This window comes from Schistocerca gregaria, chromosome 7 (assembly GCF_023897955.1).
Source record: "Schistocerca gregaria isolate iqSchGreg1 chromosome 7, iqSchGreg1.2, whole genome shotgun sequence".
NCBI classification, from domain to species: domain Eukaryota; kingdom Metazoa; phylum Arthropoda; class Insecta; order Orthoptera; family Acrididae; genus Schistocerca; species Schistocerca gregaria.
The window spans coordinates 59111855-59133973 of NC_064926.1; the positions used below are offsets into that span (position 1 = coordinate 59111855).

A 22119-nucleotide genomic window follows, 5' to 3' on the forward strand; every position below is an offset into this window, starting at 1 on the left:
TTTTCCTTTTTTTAAGTTCACTGTTTTATATTTCTGACCGTTTAAGACGAGTTGCCAATCTTTGTACTACTTTGAATATTTGCACAACTTCTTCCAAACCTTACTAGTACTTCATCATAGATAACTGTATCATCTGCGACCAGCCTTTAAACCACTCCGTCTTCAGGTCACGAGGGGCTACCGGGACCATCCGACCGCCGTATCATCCTCAGAGGAGGATGCGGATAGGAGGGGAGTGGGGACAGCACACCGCTCTCCCAGTCGTTGTGATGGTATTCTTGTCCGAAGCCGCTACTATTCTGTCGAGTAGCTCCTCAATTGGCATCACGAGGCTGAGTGCACCCCGGAAAAAGGCAACAGCACATGGCGGCCTGGATGGTCACCCATCCAAGTGCCGACCACGCCCGACAGCGCTTAACTTAGGTGATCTCACGGGAACAGGTTCGACAAGCCTTTGGCTGCTACAGATATTCTCTGGAGAGTCGTTAGTATACAAAACGAAGACCAAGGGACCCAATACACTTCCCTTAGGCACACCTAAAAATCTTGTAAATATATCTATGACTCTTCACAAATGCCACAGCGTCCTCTCTGCCAAGATATCCTCAATCCAGTCGTTTTCCTTAATACCCCGAAAGACCGTGCTATCGATGGTAAGCGTAAATATGGTGGTGAGTCTAATGGTTTTGAGAAATCAAGGAATACTGCACCTAGCTGTCTACAGCTTTTAGGATGTCATGTGAGAAAACGTGAGCTGGATTGCACATGATCGGTGTTTTCGGGATCCGTGTTGCTTGGCAGGGAGAGCTCTGATCGAGATATCTCTTGACGTTTAAGCTCGGATTTTGTTACAATATTCTAAGAGAAAGAGACGTCAATGAGATTGGACCGAAGTTCTGTACAAAGTGCTACATAACCACTAGCGTCGCCAGTTTTTCCGGATTCTCACGTATTTTGACTATTTTTTTAGTCCCTCGTCTAACGCAGTTAATAATATTTATTCCATATTTCATTCTGATATAATTTTGCGTGATTGAACTTCAATATTTTTTCGATTTTCGTAACTATAAGATCTCGATTAGTGTCACTCCCAACATCAAAGTAGTTTTAAAAGCATATACTTAAAGTTAATGTTGGTATTAGGTTCTAGAACTGCCACATGGAACAGATTATTGTATTGGTAAAGCTAGAAACCGGAAGTTCAAGATACGGAAATGGTAATATCCCTCGAACTCGCTTTTCTTTTGCTTTTGGGTTTTTGTAGCTGCTGTGTGACTCGGCATTTGTCTCTTCCCTCTCATACGGTTATGGTACGTCTGTCACAGAATACGTTTGACGGGACGAGTGTCGAAAGTGATGATAAGTGTCATGAAACACCGCCGGAGTAGAAACCTCGTTTCATGTGTGTTTATCTTTCAAACTTTTCACTGCCCCAATAAAACACCAATCATTGGATACAAGATCGACCCACTACGCAAAACACTGTTTTTTCATATACAAGTAGATGTTTCAGCATCTTTGTACAACAGTTCGTCGATTTATTTAGGGTAATTCCGGGGGAGGCGCCGCAAACGTTGCAGTTGCTCAGTGGACGCCAGGCCATAATAAAAGTGCTTTCGTTTCCATAGAGTAAAGATATCCCTTCAAAACCTTTTCAGCGCCATGATTAGTTCTTAGTTATGCTAAGAACTAGCGTCTACACGCGAAAATAAAATCCATTAGATACGCAGCACATTTTCTGGTTAGGGATACTTATCGCACAAATCAAATAACGGTTTAAATAAATGAACACATTTCTGTTTTGTTCGTATTTCCGAGCAGATGAGTTAGGATGCATGTTTAGCGTATTACATGTGGTTCATTTTAGGCCACCCGTTACAAATGAAAACCATGGGCCAAACCTCGTGGTCTTTGGGACCTAGAAAGATTGAAGAAGGCTAGTGCCAGAAAACAGGCGGGGGATATACCCTTTCGGGGCGCCGACAGATACTCTGCGGTATCAGCGAGGACAACAAAATATAGGAAGTATACAGGAAAAATACAAGGAAGTCTTTCAATAACGTTTTAGGTTAACTTAGACTTCTTCTTTAAATTTACATTATACCTTACATAACTTTGGAAGATTTTACAAAGCTAAGTACAGTATCGCTATGCTTATTTTCGTAGTTCCCAGGTGCACATTGGCGTGATAAAACCACCGAGCACTGACCTTATTTGGATTTCAGCTAGCCTTGGACCTGAAAATGAGGAGAGGGTTGTGAGAAGTATCAAGAAATCAGGAGATGCTGTATTTTACCTCGACAAAACGGCTGTGAGAAAAATGGATAATGTATTTGCTGTTGCCTTAAACACAGATAATAGGTTTAATAATGAGGAGAAGATGCCAGGCTATGATTGGCTTTGGAGCTTTTTGCGTCGCCAACCTGAATTATCGGTTAGGAAGGTTGCGGAGTTATCTATGGTCAGAACAAAGAGCTAACTAGAGAAGTTGCAAACAAATTCTATGATCTGCATCAGAATGAGATTAAGTAGCGTAAACTGCCGTACAAGCCGCAAAACGTTTTCAATGACGATGAAAGTGGAATTCAACTAATAAATAAAGGTTCTTGCAAAAAAAGGGAGCGAAGCTAGTAAATAAAATTACTAAAGCAGAAAACGGTGAAACACTAAGCTTGGTGATATGTTGTGCAGCGCAAGGGAGATTTCTTCCTCCAGCATCGATTTACAAAGGAAAAGACCTGAAGCTCTTCTTGGCCTTGCTGAAGTTCAAGATGTTTCTTTACTTTCTTTACTTTGTCTGCCACCACACACCGCATGACTTACAATTACCTGACGAGTCTTTCTTCGACCCTTTTGAAAGCTTATTTCAGCACCGCTAATAACACTTAGGTTGATCAGCATGTTGGCTGAAAGTGAATAAGTTACCATGTCGATGCCTTAATCTTTGAATCGTGGCACAAAGCAGCTTCGTAGGAAATGGCAGTAGTGTGGCTTCAAATATCGAACGGCATTTTCCCTGTGAACAAAAATATTCTCCTAGACAACTTATTCTCAATATCGGACAACATGATGCCCAATCATGAAAGTGAAGCCACACAATCTCAGCTAAAATCCTCAGCAAAGCGTTTCGAAATCCCCTGATACCTAGCTACAACCTGGTTGTAGCAAAGACAGTATTGGGCCTGAATCCGAGGTGACGCCTTCAAAGTTTCTTCCTGATATTTCACCCACACCAAAACTCAATGACGGAGAATCAACGGAAGGAAAAAAGGAAGGTGCAGTTTTACTAAACTAAAAAAAAATCGATGACAACTAAAGAAGAGGTTGACTGAAAAGGCTGAAAGAGAACTGAGAAAGACAATATTATGAAAAGGATAGATTGCCCCGGCAGCCAGAGAAAGTGGTCATGAGTGCGTGAGTTGCCTCTGTGTGTGTGTGTGTGTGTGTGTGTGTGTGTGTGTGTGTGTGTGTGTATCTAAGGCATCTAATTCAGAAGAAGGCGTTGTGGTTGAAAGCTTACTTATTTAGTAGTCTTTTATTGTGCCAATCTGCGACTCAGCGTGTCCACTACATTGTGAACAGCAGTCTATCCTTTTCATAATATTAATGAGAAAGGTCTCAGATTTGACGCTCAGATTGGCAAAAGGAAATTAGATTTTAAAAGCAACGTTTCAGATCCCGACGACTTGGATGACGACATAAAAGAATCAAAGAAGTATCTCCAGATATGTGTGTAAGTTGTGGGGAGAACTATACCTGAAAACCACAAAAACTGTGATTGGTTATGTTGCACAGCCTGTAAGTTATGCTTGCACAATATCTGACATTATTTTGAGTAGATTGCGGCCGAGAAAATAGAAAGAAAAGCAAATGAACTAAGTTTACAAATATTACTTCTGTCTTTCATTTAATATTTCACTAGGATATGTTTTGACTTGAAAAACAGGGTAATTTTGCGTTTTTTTTGTGATGCGGCGTATCACCCACAGCATAAGGGATAGAAGCTGCAATGTAAAGATGTTTTCACGGTGAAATATTATGTTTAAATGTTACATTGAAATTTCAAAGAAATTGTATGTTATAGACAATTGATCTATTTAGGTTTACAATTTCTTTTTGACTAAATGTGCACCATCGGACTTCACATATGCGATTTTGAAAATGTGTGGCATTCCTCCCGGATTTTCCCTATTTAAAGCTGTGACGTTTGAACATGTTTGAAGCTATAATTTAGCTGCGAAAACAGATTTTACGCTGGCGGATTATCTAGAACCTGCTGTGTATTTTTGTGTACTGGTAGCTTGTCATCTCGTGTCACATTATCGAATTCAAATCTACTCACCATAACTGGATTTATTCCGTTTTATGCCACACACGGGACTGCGAAAATCGTAGTCAACAGGGCACCTGTATTCACCTAGTTGCTGCAGTCCTATGGTAGTCAAATGACAAACTTATTTACATTGAGTAACCGAAGTGCCATTAAACGTTTGGAGTGATAGGATATTGGAACAGCTCTCTCAGGCTCGTGATATTCATTTGTATACATGTAGAGAAATCTTTGTCCTGGCACCCCTATCCAGATTACACAATAAATAACATATCTATCTGTTTATTTGTTTAAATGTAATAGAAATACGTTCAGTTCGTAGCCGATATCAAGATCTACACAATGGTGTCTGTATCATTTGTTATGGATTTTATCGCTATTCTTAATGCCCATTACTTGATGCAATACTTCTTTCATAGTCATTGGTCATTAGCACGTACTGTATATTTACAACGTGGAACTCGATTATAGTGCACTTCTTGACATTCGTAGTAATGTGTTCAGTATTCACCGCCTTAACGTATTCCAAGCCTTCAACCTGACACTTTATAATTTTTGCCTCATTGTTGTAGACTTTTGTAACCTGAATATTTGTATCATGTTATTTACGCTGACGATATTCGCACTTCAACTATTTTCTAATGTACACTATACAAACAACTGCACAATGCTGTTCTTTCTTTATGTGCAATCCGGATACTGAAGTTACTACTGCGTATGCTATCCTTCATGTCACATACTGTTCAAAAACTGCTGTTTTACTACTGGCAATACTACGCCGCCACCCCCCCCCCCCCCCCCCCGGCCACCACCACCACCACCGCAAGAAAGGCTCAACATTCACACGCCCCTGATACTGTTGATGAATAGAGACTAACATGTATTTCGTTCATTTTGTTTCACCATAACACATTTTATCGCATATGTATTGTAATTTGGCGGATTATTTTACTTATTGGTGCATATCTTATAACTTACATCCTATCATATATATATATATATATATATATATATATATATATATATATATATATATATATATATAAATCTCATGTAGTTATGTAGTTTCCGACTATAGTGTAAGTGTTACATTTCGATATGCATTTTATTTTGATTTAGGTTTTCTTTATGCTATTGTTATATTTCGATCCTCGTTTTGTTGTCATTTAACTTTTTACGCAACGATAGCGTTTAGAATACATGATATATGAAATCGGAAAAGGAAAATGAAGAACGGTATGTTAGCATGAATGAGGGCGAAAAGTAAGATAGTATCTCCCACCATTATTGTTTATTTTGTATGTCGAAACCAAAAATTGAGTATATATATATATATATACTTAGGAAATAATCCTGAGTTATCTACGAAATTTGGCAGTGGAGTTCGATTTCACTTCGTATTATATACAGGATGAGTCACTAACTATTGCCACCAAGAATAACTCCGAAAGTATGATAGGAACTTAAACGTTTGTGGGACAGTATTCTACAAGTAAAACTAAAGGAAAAAGGTCATATAAACATAGGTCCACAAATATTTAGATAATAAAAGATTTTGCCTGAAATTTAGCAACTTCGCTAATACGAAGCCTTCGCAAAACTGTAGAAGGTTAAAGTAAAGCACGATTACCATTTATTTTGTTATTATTAGTCTGGTGAACCTAATGAAACATGTTTATCTGCAGTAGTTTTCCAAAACATCCAGAGAAACAAAGAAGTAACTTCGTAAAATTTAAATTTTATTAAGTACTTTGGGGAATTTGTTTTTAAATTCCAAAACATTTTCAACAGAAGTTCTGGAGAATTTAATTTTGGAAAAATGATGGTAATAACGTAAACTCAAACAATATGGATGTGTCAGATAATTTGCTTTTATTAATACCATAGCACACGTGAATTCGTGTTAAACCGGAAAAAATAAAGCTCAATGTTAAGGAAGTTGCACAGTGTACATACAATTTAATTCATTCACAATAAATGTTCGAAAATGTTTCCACCTAGTTCAATGCATTTAGCTGCTCGTGTATAAACAGATTTTGTTGCTCGTTTCAGTTTCGCAGGGTTGTTCTTAATTTCGCCTATTGCATTCATAATGCGAGAAGTAATGCCTCACGTGTATTGACTTTGTCCTCATGAACTGTCTTTCATCCATCCCCATACATAAATATCCAACAAAATAATTGGAAATCGTACAGTTATCGAAGTTGCTAAATTTCAGGCAAAATCTTTTATGAGCCGGACCTATGTTTATATGAACTTTTTTCTAAAGTTTTACTTGTGAAATAACATACTTAAATATTTGAACATCTTCGTGAATCACCCTGTATATTTATATATATAGGAGATAGCCATGAGTGACCTGCGAAATTTTATCAGTGGAGTCATATTTCACCTCGTATGTTTATACGAAATCGGAAAAGGGAAATAAAGAATTGTAAGTTAGCATTAATGAGGATGAAATGTAAGATTGTATCTTGCCGTCATTATTGTTTATTTTGTATGTCGTTACCAAAAAATTTAAAAAGTAACAGAAAATTTCAGAACAACATTATGAATTTAAGGGAGAAGCACGCGGGATTATTCGATCGTCTGCAAAAAAGGATTACGTAGTGGACAATGTTGTTGTTGTTGTTGTTGTTGTTTTCAGTCCAGAGACTGGTTTGATGCACCTCTCCATGCTACCCTATCTTGTGCAAGCTTCTTCATCTCCCAGTACCTACTGCAACCTACATCCTTCTGAATCTGCTTAGTGTATTCATCTCTTGGTCTCCCTCTACGATTTTTACCGTCCACGCTGCCCTCCAGCACTAAATTGGTGATCCCTTGATGCCTCAGAACATGTCCTACCAACCGATCCCTTATTCTTGTCAAGTTGTGCCACAAACTCCTCCACTCGCCAATTCTATTCAATACCTCCTCATTAGTTATGTGGTCTACCCATCTAATCTTCAGCATTATTCTGTTGCACCACATTTCGAAAGCTTCTATTGTCATCTTGTCCAAACTATTTATCGTCCATGTTTCACTTCCATACATGGCTACACTCCATAGAAATACTTTCAGAAAAGACTTCCTGACACTTAAATCTATACTCGATGTTAACAAATTTTTCTTCTTCAGAAACGCTTTCCTTGCCATTGCCAGTCTACATTTTATATCCTCTCTACTTCAACCATCATCAGTTATTTTGCTCCCCAAATAGCAAAACTCCTTACTACTTTAAGTGTCTCATTTCCTAATCTAATTCCCACAGTCTCACCCGACTTAATTCGACTACATTCCATTATCCATGTTTTGCTTTTGTTGATGTTCATATTATACCCTTCTTTCAAGACACTGTCCATTCCGTTCAACTGCTCTTCCAAGACCTTTGCTGTCTCTGACAGAATTACAATGTCATGGGCGAACCTCAAAGTTTTTATCTCTTCTCCATGGATTTTAATACCTACTCCGAACTTTTATTTTGTTTCCTTTACTGCTTGCTCAATATACAGATTGAATAACATCGGTGAGAGGCTACAACACTGTGTCACTCCCTTCCCAACCACTGCTTCCCTTTCATGTCCGTCGACTCTTATAACTGCTAAATTGTAAATAGCCTTTTGCTCCCTGTATTTTACCCCTGCCACCTTCACAATTTTAAAGAGAGCATTCCAGTTAACATTGTCAAAAGCTTTCTCTAAGTCTACAAATGCTAGAAACGTAGGTTTGTCTTTCCCTAATCTTTCTTCTAAGATAAGTCGTAGGGTCAGTATTGCCTCTCGTGTTCCAACATTTCTACGGAATGCAAACTGATCTTCCCCGAGGTCGGCTTCTACCAGTTTTTCCATTCGTCTATAAAGAATTAGCGTTAGTATTTTGCAGCTGTGACATATTAAACTGATAGTTCGGTAATTTTCACATCTGTCAATACCTGCTATCTTTGGGACTGGAATTATTATATTCTTCTTGAAGTCTGAGGGAATTTCGCCTGTCTCATACCTCTTGCTCACCAGATGGTAGAGTTTTGTCAGGACTGGCTCTCCCAAGGCTGTCAGTAGTTCTGATGGAATGTTGTCTACTCCCGGGGCCATGTTTCGACTTAGGGTTTTCAGTGCTCTCTCAAACTCTTAACGCAGTATCATATCTCCCATTTCATCTACCTCCTCTTCCATTTCCGTAATATTGTCCTCAAGAAGATCGCCCCTGTATAGACCCTCTATACACTCCTTCCACCTTTCTGCTTTCTACTCTTTGCTTAGAACTAGGTTTCCATCTGAGCTCTTGATATTAATGCAAGTGGTTCTCTTTTCTCCAAAGGTCTCTTTAATTTTCCTGTAGGCAGTATCTATCTTACCCCTAGTGAGATATGCCTCTACAACCTTACATTTGTCCTCTAGCCATCCCTGCTTAGCCACTTTGCACTTCCTGTCGATCTCATTTTTGAGGCGTTTGTATTCCTTTTTTTCTGCTTCATTTACTGCATTTTTGTATTTTCTCCTTTCATCAATTAAATTCCATATATCTTTTGATACCCAAGGATTTCTACTAGCCCTTGTCTTTTTACCTACTTGATCATCTGCTGCCATCACTATTTCATCCCTCAAAGCTACCCATTCTTCTTCTACTGCATTTCTTTTCCGCATTCCTGTCAATCTTTCCTTAATGCTCTCCCTGAAACTCTCTACAACCTCTGGTTCTGTCAGTTTATTCAGGTCCCATCCCCTGAAATTCCCACCTTTTTGCAGTTTCTTCAGTTTTAATCTACAGTTCGTAACCAATGGATTGTGGTCAGAGTCCACATTTGCTTCTGGAAAGTCTTACAATTTAAGACATGGTTCCTGAATCTCTGTCTTACCATTATCTAATATATCTGAAATCTTCCAGTAACTCCAGGCCTCTTCCATGTATATAACCTTCTTTCATGGCTCTTGAACCAAGTGTTCGCTATGATTAGGTAATGCTATGTGCAGTTCTACCAGGCGGCTTCCTCTTTCATTTCTTACCCCCATTCCATATTCACCTACTACGTTACCTTCTCTTCCTTTTCCTACTATCGAATTCCAGTCAACCATGACTATTAAATTTTCGTCTCCCTTCACTATCTGAATAATTTCTCTTATTCATCATAGATTTTATCAATCTCTTCGTCATCTGCAGAGATAGCTTCGTGTCTATCTTAGCCACAATAATGCGTTCACTATGCTGTTTTAAGTAGCTTACCCACACTCCTATTTTTTTTATTCATTATTAAACCTACTCCTGCATTACCCCTATTACACTGTATTCACCTGACCAAACATCTTGTTCCTCCTGGCACCGAACACTTATTCCCACTATATTTAACTTTAACCTATCCATTTCCCTTTTTAAATTTTCTAACCTACCTGCCCGATTAAGGGATCTGACATTCCATGCTCCGAGCCGTAGAACGCCAGATTTCTTTCTCCTGATAACGACGTACTCTTGAGCAGTCCCCGCCCGGAGATCCGAATGGGGGACTATTTTACCTCCTGAAAATTTTACCCAAGAGCACGCCATCATCATTTAATTATACAGTAAAGCTGCATGCCCTCTGGAAAAATTACGGCTGTAGTTTCCCCTTGCTTTCAGCCGTTCGCAGTACCAGCATAGCAAGGCCGTTTTGGTTATTGTTACAAGGCTAGGTCAGTCAATCATCCAAACTGTTGCCCCTGCAACTACTGAAAAGGCTGCTGCCCCGCTTCAGGAACCACACGTTTGCAGGCCTCTCAACAGAAATCCCCCCCCCCACCCCCCCAATTGTGGTTGCACGGTACGGCTATCTGTATCGTTGTGTAACGCAAGCCTCCCCACCAACGACAAGGTCCGTGGTTCATGGGGGGGAGGGGGGGGGGAGGGGTGTTACGTAACCCAAAACTGGGTACCGCGTCCAGCCATCCTGATTTAGGTTTTCCGTCATTTCCCTAAATCGCTCCAGGTAAATGCCGGGATGGTTCCTTTGAAAGGGCACGGCGACCTCCTTCCCCTTCCGTCGCTAAGCCTATGTGACCGATGACCTCGCAGTTTGGTCTCTTCCCCCGAAACAACCCAACCCAACCTAAACTGGGCTTAAGGTTAAAGATCAGAAAAAACGACGACAGTGAGCGGGAGCAGGGTGGAGAGAAAAGTGCCAAAAGCGATGGCATAAATACTGAAAGAATAATGTACCGGCGTAAAAGTGACGGGCTGGAACGGTAGATCAGAGAGGGCTGTGAAGAAGCGTCAGCCAATACTGCGCTCATCGACCCCTCTCTAGGACGACACAGAGACAGCAGCGGCCTCTATGCGTAGAGAACATAAGCCGACACTGCCTGGTCGCGTCCCAGCTAAAGACTAGCCGTTCTACGAGCTCTATTTTGGAAGTGCATTGTTTCACTTGTGTTAGCAGTTGTGCATACTGAAGATATTTTCTTATTTTGTCTGTCACCCATTGCTTGCGACACACCATTGTAAATTCTCAAACTTAAGTACTGTAATTTATCTTACTGTAATAAAAAGTCATTGATACGAATTGCTTGACTTGTCGTCTATCGATCCGAGAAAGCAGGTTTTCTAGGCACCCCATATTCGACGAGTAGGCAGGACACAACAAACTCTATCATATAGGAAGCAAGGCTGCTCAGGGTACGACAGGTGAATGAAGCTCTTTGCAGCAAACAGCCTCAGTGGTGAGAAAACGACGAAGAAATTTATGAAAATGTATGTCTTGCTTACAGCATTATATGGAACAGCATTGTCCGTGTGTTTGACCGAGCGAGGTGGCGCAGTGGTTAGCACACTGGACTCGCATTCGGGAGGACGACGGTTCAATCCCGCGTCCTGCCATCCTGATTTAGGTTTTCCGAGATTTCCCTAGATCACTCCAGGCAAATGCTAGGATGGTTCCTTTGAAAGGGCACGGCCGCCTTCCTTCCCCATCCTTCCCTAATCCGAGCTTGTGCTCCGTCTCTAATGACCTCGTTGTCGACGGGACGTTAGACACCAATATCCTCCTCCTCCTCCGTGTGTTTGAAAATGGGAAAAGAAGCTCGAAGTTACTGAAACATTCAGAAAGACTTGTAGAGTTAGATATAAGAAGTAATGGAAGAACACGCAAGGAAAATAAGTATGTAAAAAACCGTTGACTCAACAAGGCAGTTGTACTCGAGCAGGTGTTACAGTGCTGAAAGAAGCAGTAGAAGATGGAAACGATAGGGCCAGTCAGAAATACACTACTGGCCATTAAAATTGCTGCACCTCGAAGATAACGTGCTACAGACGCGAAATTTAAACGAGAGGAAGATGATGCTGTGATATGCAAATGATTAGCTTTTCAGAGCATTCACATAAGGTTGGCGCCGGTGGCGACACCTACAACGTGCTGACATGAGGAAAGTTTCCAACCGATTTCTCATAAACTAACAGCAGTTGACTGGCGTTGCCTGGTGAAACGTTGTTGTGATGCCTCGTGTAAGGAGGAGAAATGCGTACCATCACGTTTCCGACTTTGATGAAGATCAGAATGTAGCCTATCGTGATTGCGGTTTAACGTATCGCGACATTGCTTCTCGCATTGGTCGAGATCCAATTACTTAGCAGAATATGGAATCGGTGGGTTCAGGAGGGTAATACGGAACGCCGTGCAGGATCCAACGGCCTCGAATCACTAGCAGTCGAGATGACAAGCACCCTATCCGCATGGCTGTAACGGATAGTGCAGCCACGTCTCGATCCCTGAGTCAACATATGGGGACGTTTGCAAGACAACAACCATCTGCACCAACAGTTCGACGACGTTTGCAGCAGCATGGACTATCAGCTCGGAGACCATGGATGCGGTTACCCTTGACGCTGTACCACAGGCAGGAGTGTCTCCGATGGTGTACTCAATGGCGCACCTGGGTGTAGGAATGGCAAAAACATCATTTTTTCGGCTGAATCCAGGTTCTGTTTACAGCATCATAATGGTCGCATCCGTGTTCGGCGACATCGCGGTGAACGCACATTGGAAGCGTGTATTTGTCATCGCCATACTGGCTTATCACCCGGCTTGATGGTATGGGGTGCCATTGGTTATACGTCTCGGTGACCTCTTGTTCTCATTGACGGCACTTTGAACAGTGGTCGTTACATTTCAGATGTGTTACGACCCGTGGCTCTACCCTTCATTCGATCGCTGCGAAACCCTACATTTCAACAAGATAATGCACGACCGCATGTTGCAGGTCCTGTACGGGTCTTTCTGGATACAGAAAATGTTCGACTGCTGCCCTGGCAAGCACATTCTCCAGATCTCTCACCAACTGAAAATGTTTTGTCAATGGTGGCCGAGGAACTGGCTCTTCACAATACACCAGTCACTACTCTCGATGAACTGTTGTATCGTGTTGAAGCTGCATGGGCAGCTGTAACTGTACACGCCATCCAAGCTCTGTTTGACTCAATGCCCAGGCGTAACAAAGCCGGTATTAGGGCCAGAGGGGGCTGTTCTGGGTACTGATTTCTTAAAATCTATGTACCCAAATTGTGTGAAAGTGTATTCACATGTCAGTTCTAGTATAATATATTTGTGCAATGAATACCCGTTTATCATCTGCATTTCATATTGGTGTAGCAATTTTAATGGCCAGTAGTGTATCAGTGAGGGAAATGTGTTGTTGAGGCTACTGTATGTAGAGCGTTTTGAAAATCAGTACGCAGCAGGAATCGATGGAGTGGTCGAAAGAATATTAACTGATAAAATGGGAGACTGTGGGAAGTCCTGAGCAGAGGAGTACGTTACTCACTTGCGATAAGTAATAGACCTGTGAAGCCAAATCAGAAAATGCTTTAGAATTTAGGAAAACAACGTCTCACAAGTATAAGCGGCCCACGATCTTTAACCAACGCTGCTTCGCCCAGGCTTCAGCTTGTCGCGTGTGAGCCAGTGTTACACCAAAGCGGCGGGCGGCGGCCATGCGATCGAATATCGTGCTGAGAACAAAGTTAGAGCCGCAGACTTCCTAACTGTTGCTTCTAAAAGCGGCCACTGCGATATTCTGCTGTGTTGGTTTTGTGGACAGGACACGCACTTCCGTTACGTAGTTGGGAAAGTGTCTCGTGAGGGCTATTTCAGTTCAGTGACGTGGGCTGTGGAGATATTTTTTCTGTACACATAGCCGTATTTCTCACTTTCTCAGGTTCCTTTTAGCTTAATGGAATGGTATATGGATAACAAATTAACCCGCATCAAATATATTGCTGGATATGTAACTCATTTCGCCCTCCGATTTTATTATTTTTCACAAGCTGCGACATTGTCGCGAATAAAACAGTGACCCGTAAATAGAATAACTTTCATTTAATTTACGTCTATGGTCACAAACGTTTCCTCCAGAGATACCGGTTTCGGTCTATAATGACCATCTTCAGATCTGTGTTCTATAAAAACAATGTCCTTATATAAAAACACAGATCTGAAGATGGTCATTATAGACCGAAACCGGTAATCTGTGAACAAAATGTTTGTGACCATACGCGTAAATTAAAGGAAAGTTATTATTTTTGCTTAAAATGACATAATTTACAAAATAAAAAGCTGAATAATCTACTGAAAACTAACGAACAAGACTCCACCTCTCATGAATTTCTCCGTTGATACTGCTAGCGCAAGACGTGGAACCTCCCGAGCTCTACTAAAAGTCTCAGCTCATCTAGTTCTTCATACAATGTTCGAGACTAGCGTAGGTAGCGTACAAACTTATGCGGCACGTCTTAGTGTCTGTATTGGCTCTGTCAACAGAGAATACACGATGTCACACTCCGGATACCTTAACACCTTGAGCGACTGTTTTTCTAACAGCTACTCTGGCTCAGTTGCTATGATGCACGTGTAGGTGTGTAGGTGTGAGGCACGTGTACACATAAACGAATGATAATAGTTTCAGAATAACTGATTTATTCATTCAAGAGGAAGAGCTCCACAAATTGAGCAAGTCAATAGCGCGTTGACCCACGTTTGGTCATTATCCAGGCAATTATTCAGCTTGGCACTAATAGATGGAATTGTTAGAAGTCCGCATGAGGGATAACGTACAAAATTCTGTCCAACTGGCGCCCTGCTCATAATGCTCCAAACGTTCTCAATTGGGGAGAGATCCAGCGCCTGATATTTCAAGATACGACTGCCATGTGACACGTACGTAAGCATAGTGTCTGATCACCCGCATGCATTCCTGCCCACGGTGCATTCCGACGGACTTGGGCAATTGTAGCAGAACAGCCGGCCGCGTTGGTCTCGCGGTTCTAGGCGCGCAGTCCGGAGCCGTGCGACTGCTACGTCGCAGGTTCGAATCCTGCCTCGGGCATGGATGTATGTGATGTCCTTAGGTTAGTTAGGTTTAAGTAGTTCTAAGTTCTAGGGGACTGATGACCACAGCTGTTAAGTCCCATAGTGCTCAGAGCCATTTGAACCATTTCTAGCTGAACAACGCGACGCCACACACGTCCAGAGTTGCTCCATTGTGGTCCCAGCAAACACTCTTATTGGTTGAAACACTTCCGCTGACCACCGAACTCCCAAGACATGAACGTTATTGAGCATGTCTGGGATGCCTTGCTACGTGCTGCTCAGAAGAAATCGCTACCCCCTGCTACTCTTATGGATTTATGGACAGCCTTGCAGGATTCGTGATTTCAGTTCCTCCCCAGCACTACTTCAGACATTAATCAAGTCCATGCTACGTCGTGTTCCTGCCCTTCTGCGTAACTAGAAGTCACAGAATTCAGCGGACAGATATATCCATCGAACCACTCGCAACTAGCTGACCGTGTGTGTATACGCCCACAAAGAGTTTAACGTAAGTTGTTGTTCGAACTGCTATCTAACTGAGCGCTGCACTGCTGCTGGGTTTACCACATTGCTCGGAAAAAAAGGGATTAGGGTTTGACGTGCCGTCGATGACGAGGTCATTAGAGGCGTAATACAAGCTCGGACTGAGCAAGAGTTATCAATGAAATCAGCCCTGTCGTTTTCACGATGTCACGGGAAACCTAAATATAGTTGACCAGATGCCGGAGTTGAGTCCCTGATGCCTGGAATGTGACCTGCGTCTTAAACAATCAGACACCTCACTCGGTTTTAAGAGACATGTCTTGGTGCAGGCTCGTTTGTCATGTGTTTTGTACGTCTCTTATGCAGTGCTAACAGCTGCCATGGTCTGCGTCGTATCTACTAGGAGGTTTCAGAAAATAAATTATATGTCGTCCCATGCCAAGCCGACTGCGCAACAAGAATGGTGGCACATCGTCAGAAGAGTGCATGTTCTCGATTCCCCGTAGACATAGTTCTGCCGTGTTACGGATAACAACTGCATCACAGTTGGCGAGTGAAATGGCGTTGCAACTCGAGTGTTCCCCTATTCTTGTTGGCAACACGTCCGTATTGCACACAGGTTAATCGTGAAATTCTAGTGGTATATCGACCAAATGCGGTGACACGTCTAGCCGTAGTGAAGTGGCGCCAACAGTTTGACTAAGGCCGTACAGACGTCGCTGTCGCCGATAGGGAAGGAAGACCATCGTCATCGACCACAGGCGATGATGTTCAGAACATCGAAGAACCGACTCGCAGCAGTTGCAGATTTTCCAGAGATGTGGACGTCCACACACCGCTTCTCGAATGGATATGTGGCCAAGGAGCGCTATCGTCGAGAAATCGAACGGTTGGTAGAACGTTCCGACCAATGTTAACAGAGACTTGGTGACTACATTGAAAAATAGTATCATGTATCATTCTTACTCTGAAGCCTAGTGCTTCAACAATAAAATATACTTGGCTTGCCACACCAATGTGTAACTTGCTTTTTGAAGGCCCCTCGCAGATTAATGCGGTAATGTTGCTGCTCGCGTCTCCAGAGGATGGTTTCCTTTGAAAAACAACTTCACTGTAGAGTGGTCTCATCACACAGCTGTCTTCTTCTTGTTATGCAGCAGTTACTTACTCCTGTAATTCTGTTAACGCTGATGGACTTCTTGTTGTTGCAAAGTTCTCGTTGTCTGCGTTAGTCTGCTTTCTGTGACCTTCTTGCTCATGCATTATTTTGGTTCCAAGGTGGCAGTAATCCTACACTTCGTTTACTACGTGGGCCAAATTTTCCATTTTTTGCAAATTCGATTTTTGTTGCCCACCAGTACTTCCTTTGGTTTACGCTCAATTCATGTTCTGCACTCGAAAGATTTTACATACCTTTCACCATGTCTAGCAATTCTGCACAATTTTCCAGAGGACAGCGATGTCATCAGTCCGAGTCACGAGTACGCTTTTCCCCAGAACTTTACTCCCACTTCTGCTTCTTAGGTGTATAGATTGTACAGTAGAGGAGAAAGAACATATCTCCGCCTCACTCTTTTTTTAATATGAACATTCCTCTCTTGTCTTCATATCTTATTCTTGCCTCTTGATTCCTCTACGTGTTGCTTATTAACAACCTTGATCTTTAACGTATACATATTTTTCTGCAAACTTCAGACATACTGCAAGACACCATATTGTCGAACCCTTATTCTACTAGTTCTAGCAGGCTCACCAAATCATAGGAGAACGTATTGTTTGTTCTTAACTTCTGTTTTCAGCATCAAGCGCAAAATCCAGGTGTCACTTTGTTACCTGAACCGTTCTTAAGACCTAATTGATCCTCACATTAAAAATCCTCAATTTTGTTTTGCAGTCTCCTGTGTAATACCCCTGTCAGCAACTTGGGTGCGTGAGCTGTCAAGGTCTTTGGTGCGATGCTTCCTGCATTGCCCCTCTTCTTCTTGTCAGCAATGGGTAGACCACTTTATTCCGAAAGTATGACGGTATGTTTCCAGGCTCATACTCTGTATATATTCGTTCTACTTTGTTTCATATATGACATATGATGCAATATTCCAATCTTACGCTTAAAATTTTTTTATTTCGTTCTTCACCTATCAATTATATTTCTGTTGTTATCCACAATTTCCTTGGAGTTATCTATCATATATATTTATCGATGTGTCCAGCTTACGCGATTACAATTTTCAGAGATGCCCGGTAGTCATTAACTGGACAATCTATCGCGATACAGTTATCGCAACGTTTACAACGTCAGAGGACTTCAACAGTACATCATCATTCCTCAGTACTTCAGTATCCCACTTCCGTGCACGTTAATTCTTCCTGGCGATTCTTTTGAACATCTAGGTTTCGTCATTACTGATTGTGATCCGTCTCACTATCTGCTCCTGAGTATGCCTTACAACCCAACATCTGATTTCAGTACCTCTGTCTCACCTTGTTGTGATCTAGCTGGTATCTTTCTGTGTCTCCAAGTCTTCTTCAAGTACATATCATTGTCATTTTATGTTTAAACAGTACTACATTGTACTTATTAGAAACTAACTAAAATAATGCTTCTACGTGAATTGGTTCTGAATTCCACGACATAAACCTTTAAGAAAGTGTACATATTTTCATTTACAACTTAAACGAAATGTATAACCTATACGTAACTGTATTCATACTACATTATTCCTTCATGGCCCGAGTGTTCACTATGGGATACAGGAATTTTCCACTGGACAATTCTGGGATCGTATTACATATTCCAGAAAACCTAGGTGATGAACTACAATTGATGCACTCGATTCCTGAGTATCAGAACATCCTTTATATGGAGCTTCAGGTACGTAACTGGGCGCTCCACGATTTGTCAGATTTCGTTTGGACACAATCTTTCGAGAGATAGCTTTATTGTCCGTTTAATAGACCCAAGTATCGGAGATACTCGCAGGTGTGAGAAACGTTAGAGAAACAAAATAAAATAAAAAATTAGACACAAACAAAATGCTTAAACTTAATTCCCATTCTGCATATCTTAAGGAGAAAGTGGCTCTCAAGAAAATTGGGACAAATGTAAAACTTTGACCCCAGCTTCGATTTTGATTTCTGGAAACGTACAGAGAATGTGTGTTCCTGAATAAAAGAAATATTCTTCGATAAAAAAATCTTCATGTAGCTTTCTCATCTTCCTAGCATTTTGAATTCAAAGATGTTTTCGGCAAAATTCGTTAATAGTCCTATATAAACACGAGGGTTAGAACTTAAGTATGTCCGGCCGGTATGGCCGAGAGGTTCTCCGTGCTTCAGTCTGGAACTGCGCGACCGCTACGGTCGCAGGTTCGAATCCTGCCTCGGACATGGATGTGTGATGTCCATAGGTTAGTTAGGTTTAAGTAGCTCTAAGTTCTAGGGGACTGATGAGATCAGATGTTAAGTCCCATAGTGCTGAGAGCCATTTGGACTTAAATAGTGGCAACTATTTATTCACAGCCAATACAAAAGGGTTATATGTTTGAACCTGTTACTGTCTTTCAAAGTAGTCACTAGCGTTGTGTAGAACTAGTTGCCAATGATGTGGAAGGCGTAGTATACCGTTAGCAGAGCCTGTTCTGTTGATGGTGCGAATGGAGTGGTCTGCTGCCTGTCGAATTTCTGGATCAGTTCTGAAGCGAATTCCACGAAGTGGTTCCTTCATCTTCGGAATCAAATCAAAGTCACCATTACCTGCGACCACCTTTGCGGAAGAAGTGGCGACACCTTCTGCACAACCCACCCATCATCATTTTGCATGACAACGCGCGGGCACATACAGAGCAAGCTGTGGCTGCTCTGTTCGCTCGATGGGACTGGGAAGTGCTGTACCATCTACCATACTCCCCGGACTTGCGATTTTGATTTGATTCGGAAGATGAAAGAACCACTTCGTGGCATTCGCTTCAGAACTGTTCCAGAGATTCGACAGACAGCAGACCGCACCATTGGCACCATCAACAGAACAGGCTCTGCTAACATTATACTACGCCTTCCACGTTGCTGGCAACGTGTTCTACACAGAGCCGGTGACTACTTTGAAGGGCAGTAACAGGTGCAAACATGTAACTCTTTTACATCGGTTGTGAATAAACAGTTGCCACTATTTAAGTTCAAACGCTCGCGTAATGAGAAACTTAACTACTTTCTCTGGAAACTAGTGGAAAAATTTCCAGAATACAAACTAGTTCTAAATGTAAGAAAAAATAATTGTTTAGAAATTTATGGAATCAGGAAACACTACTGTTGGACGACACAGGAAATATGAGAGCCTTATAAGCTGCATATCAGAAAACGGAACAGCAGGAGAGACCTAAGAGAGACCTAAACGTAAATTAACACATTGGAAGGACTGTACAAATATGTAAAGCCTAGATTTTGGTCAGCACATCTTACTTACGGAGAATCATGTTACTGACAGAACGATGCCGAAAAAAATCTCGACGGAGTAAGGAGAATTACAGATTCTAGTAATAGACAAAAATGACATATGCCATGTTTAAAAGTAACATCATCAACCAGAATGTTGGTATGAACACCACTCTCCTTTAGTTGGTCCTTTTGGAAACAGTATGTCCTTGCCTTTGTCCGATCATTGAACTGACCTTTCTAGTCCGTTACAGCGGAACCTACAGTTTGACATTGCGCTTGAACCTCGAAGCATTATTCGCATTAATAAATCACGGGCAGAGGTGAAAGATGCATGAACATGAAAACTAGCTCGACTTGGAAAATTATTCTACATTGTAATATCGTAAACGATGGGATATAAGCAGATTATGAGAGAGTATTTAACATTTTTTGTCGGTTGCACCTGACAACATCTACGTTCGTTGTACGAATGGCTTTATATTACGTTCCTTCCAACAAATTTTTATCGATTTGTAATTTAACAGTATCAGTTATAAGAAAATCTCTATATTTTATACATATATTTGGCGGTACTTTCATACTGATTTTGAACTGCATACAATGGATTTTTTTCGGTGTTGAATGATAACCAATTGACTGCATGCCACTTAGAAACGTCCGTCACAGTTTCAATAAGATGGATATGATTTTCTATTTGTGTCTTCTGCAAAGAGAGGTAGACCTAGTTTCTGAGTGTTACCAATGAAAGATCATTAATATCTATAAGAATAAATCAGTGATTCTAACGTGGAGCCTTGGGGGTCACCATCCACAATTGTATGTCACCTTTGCAAACTTGTGACCCATCACCACACTAAAGAATGTATTCGCTTCGATTTCTTCCAGTTAGTTTTATAATTGGTAGCATAAACCGCAGTACGATTTGAAGATGCTTTGGATGAAGGACAACAGGCAGATTCCATATTTCTAGATTTCCAGTAAGCATCTGACACGCTGCAGGATGCAAGCTGTTAACGAGGATACGAGCATATGGAATGAGATCGCAGACATGTCAGTCGCTCGGATATTTCTTAAATAATAGAACACAGTAAGTTGTCCTCGGCGGCGAGTGTTCAGCAGAGACGAGGGTATCGTCAGGAGTGTCCAGGGAAGTGTGATAGGACCGCTGTTGTTCACTATATACATAAATGATTTGAAGGACAGGGTGGGCAGCAATCTGCGGTTGTCTGCTTGTGATGTCGTGGTGTACGGTAAGATGTCGAAGTTGAGTGACTGTAGGAATATACGTCTTAGACAAAATTTCCAGATGGTATGATGAATGGCAACTAGCCCTAAATGTGGAAAAACGTAAGTTATGCGAATGAGTAGGAAGATCAAACCTGTAATGTTCGGACACAACATTACTAGAGTCCTGTTGGACCTAGTCAAGTCATTTAAATATCTGGGCATAACACTGAAAAGCGATATGAGGAGGAACGAGGACTTCGGAACTGTGTAAGGGCTGGCCGGAGTAGCCGAGCGGTTCTAGGCGCTACAGTCTAAAACCGTGCGACCGCTACGGACGCAGGTTCGAATCCTGCCTCTTGCATGGATGTGTGTGATGTCCTTAAGTTAGTTAGGTTTAAGTAGTTTTAAGTTCTAGGGGAGTAATGACCTCAGAAGTTAAGTCCCATAGTCCAGAATGAGATTTTCACTCTGCAGCGGAGTGTGCGCTGATATGAAACTTCCTGGCAGATTAAAACTGTGTGCCCGACCGAGACTCGAACTCGGGACCTTTGCCTTTCGCGGGCAAGTGCTCTACCAACTGAGCCACCGAAGCACGACTCACTCCCACAGTACTCAGAGCCATTTGAATCATTTTGAACCTTGGAAGGAAAGGTGAGTAGTCGAATTCGGTTTATTGGAAAGTGTGGTTCATGAGTAAAGGAGACCGCATATGGGACGCTGGTACTGCTGGAGTATTTTGGAACCATTCCACGTCGGATTGAAGGAAGACATCGAAGCAATTCAGAGGCGGGCTGTTGGATTTGTTACCGGTGGGTTCGAACGACACGTTAAGTGTTACGGAGATACTTCAGGAACTCAAATGGCAAACGCTGGAGGGAAGACGACATTTCTAGGAACCGGTATTTGAAGCCGACAGCTGAACGATTCTACCGCCGCCAACATACATCGCGCGTAAGGACCACGATATAAGACACGAAAAATTAGAGATCATACGGAGGCATACGGACAGTCGTTTTTCCCTCGCTCTATTTGCGAGTGGAACAGGTAAGGAAATGACAAGTAGTTGTACAGGGTACCCTCCGCCACGCACCATACGGTGGATTGCAAAGTATCGATGTAGATGTGGATATGAAGAGGGAATGATTTTTTGGAAGAACTGTTTCGTCTCTAACAGTCTTCCAAATAGTTTGGAAACGTTGAAGACCGTAGGGACGAGTGTCCCTCCGTGAATTTAGTTCGACGTAGCGATAATCTTAAAATTACGTTTTTCGCAGTTGAAGTTAGGCATACAGTTAACGCACAGTGGAAGCAAAAAAATTTGTGACGATGTTCAACTGTT

The 22119-nt window shown here is 41.8% G+C and overlaps 1 protein-coding gene and 1 non-coding gene across 2 annotated transcripts in view; both read right to left on the reverse strand.

Annotated features, from left to right (window-relative positions):
• The window catches only part of LOC126282230 (venom allergen 3-like), a 228658-nt gene that overhangs the window by 126386 nt on the left and 80153 nt on the right, over positions 1–22119 (reverse strand). The gene's annotated exons all lie outside the window — the stretch shown is intronic.
• Trnas-cga (transfer RNA serine (anticodon CGA)) lies at positions 21299–21373 on the reverse strand. The gene has a single exon. It is a non-coding gene; the product is annotated as a tRNA-Ser (tRNA).